The 2,480-nt window shown below is 39.5% G+C and overlaps 1 non-coding gene across 1 annotated transcript; it reads right to left on the bottom strand.

Annotated features, from left to right (window-relative positions):
* Positions 1–2,169: 2,169 nt before the first annotated feature.
* On the bottom strand, positions 2,170–2,274 carry LOC132051316 (small nucleolar RNA R71). Its single transcript, XR_009413688.1, has one exon. It is a non-coding gene; the product is annotated as a small nucleolar RNA R71 (small nucleolar RNA).
* Positions 2,275–2,480: the final 206 nt, after the last annotated feature.

Raw genomic sequence — 2,480 nt, 5'->3', positions numbered from 1 at the left:
TAGATTACATATATTACATCATTAGCTTCTTAGGAGCATCGTATCATAGACTATAGCATTTCTAGCCTTTAACTTACTATCATCATTATCGTATTCATCTCATATCTCTTATCTCGTATAGCTATTCGTGAGTGAGGACTCTTTACTTTCTTAGAGATGGAACATTTATAGTAAAAGGGAAATTCATGCCATAGGACTCATGCCTTGGAAGGAAAGGGATTAAGCCTCACATACCTTTGTCGTTTACTATTCTATCGTTTGCTCGTTCTCCTTGAGTGCACTTGTTTATACCTTTAAGGTAATTCGTATTGACATTAGCTATATCATCATGAAAACATACTTACTAAAGCTATAGAAATTTGGGCAGCATTTCCTTTGTTTATACTACTTTCCGCCATATTCCATATCAACTCCCAACATTCATAACAATCATCACAATAACACTAACAACAATCGTCATTCATTTGCATAATTCGTATCTCACAATTCTACTTCAATTCCCCATATTCATGACTAAAAGTCCATCGTCGTATTCTTTCATATCCAATACTTATTGCATGTTCTATAGGTCATTTATAACACATTTATATCATCAACATATTCATTTCCATGATTCAATTCAACTACCATTCACTAGTAATACTATTCACACATTTGATGACCCATTTGTTATACACTTCTACAATCCATGTGTTCCAACTTAATAATACTTCAAATAGCATGCAAAGTTCATGAAACTTACCTTAAATAATAGAGGAACAAGCTTTGGATGATATTACACCTTTTCCACCAAAACCCTACTTTATCTCTCTTGGAATTTCTTGACTTGGAAGACTTTTAATGGGTTTCCTTCACTTGGTTCTCTTGATTTCTTGTTTTTGATCCTTGATTCTCTAGAGGTTTCTTGTGTTGTGGAGAAGTGAAGGTGAAATGAAAATGAAATAAGAATTGGTCCCTTATATAAAAATGAGCTTCGGCCAATTTCCGTTTATACGGACTAACATACGGTCCGTATGTTTTATACGGTCCCTATGTCGGTCAGTAGATCTGTCCCGATGAAGTATCCTCTCTTTTGGACTGAATCTACGGTTGGACATACGGTCCACACATTTTATACGGCCATATGTACTGGCCGTAGGTTGGCCTAGTTTTCCGGAATCGTTTCGTCGACTCGTTTGATCTCCGATCCTTATGGAACCTTCTTAACACTTGTTCATTACTTCAATACCATTCTAAGAGATGTTATAACTCTTCCTTAAAGGGTCATTAAGACATCATTAACTTAATACTCGTAATTCTTATCCGATACTCAACAAATGACTCGCTTCCCTTAACAACTTTCTTTCCTTAACTCGAATGTCTTTGGAAATCTTAATTAGGGTCGTCAAATACTGTTTCTTACTTGCCCAAACCTCGTATACATCATACCCCTCGCTCGTCTATTCACTGTATGCTAACGGGGAATTTTCTAAGGTGTAACACTATATTACTTGGCGACCATGTATACTTGCGTGTGCGATGGGAGCAACAAGTTTTTGGTTCCGTTGCGGGGATTTAGTTAGTAATAGTTTTATTACAACAATCTATTACTACTTTAGTTATATAAGTATTAACGTCTTGGTCTTAGTTGTTATTTGACGCAAGTACTATAATCGAATGCGAAGGTATGCTAGTCAAAACAATCTTGTGGAATTCTATCCTGAGCCTGAACATACTTTACACCGGCGGAGGAGAGAGTTGACTTTATTTCAGAATCAGTAGGCTCTAGTCAAATTGCCTGCAAACATGGAAGCTAACATTCCACCAGCGACAGTGCGAGAAGTTGCAGTACCTCGTATGGGTAAGGTCACTTCAAGTATTGTCAAGCCCACCAACGAAGGGTACTTTGAGATGAAGCACCCTACCATTCAGCTACTTCACTCCAGTGGGAAATTCACGGGACTGTCGCATGAGGATCTGCAGCGACACATTCAAATCGTCTTGGAGATTGCTTATACCTATGTTACCAGAAGGGTTTCTGCGGAGTATGTACGACTAATGCTATTTCCATTCTCTCTGTTGGAGTATGCGAAGAATTGGTTATTGGCAGAGCCCGCCAACTCTATCACCTCATGGGACGATTTGGCGATGAAATTCCTTACAAGGTACTTTCCACTAGCAAAGACAGCTAGACTCAGGAGGGAGTTCATGTCATTCAGGCAGAAAAAAGAGGAGAATCTGTATCAGGCTTGGGAGAGTTTCAAGGGTCTTCTCAGAGATTGTCCTCACCGCCATCAGTCGAATGAAGTTCTGGCACATATATTTATCGAGAGTATGGATGCCGAACACAAGATATCACTTGACACTGCTGCAGGAGAGCAAGCCCTTGATACAAGCTATGAGGAACTTTTTGTCACGCCCCAAATCTAGAGAGGCGTGGCTGGCACCCGGTGCCATACTCGGCCCCAGGAAACCACTCTGTAACTGTGACTCTGGAGGGG

Source organism: Lycium ferocissimum, chromosome 3 (assembly GCF_029784015.1).
Source record: "Lycium ferocissimum isolate CSIRO_LF1 chromosome 3, AGI_CSIRO_Lferr_CH_V1, whole genome shotgun sequence".
NCBI lineage: Eukaryota > Viridiplantae > Streptophyta > Magnoliopsida > Solanales > Solanaceae > Lycium > Lycium ferocissimum.
The sequence above is the reverse complement of the archived record's forward strand: the minus strand, read 5'-3'. Positions and strand labels throughout refer to the sequence as shown.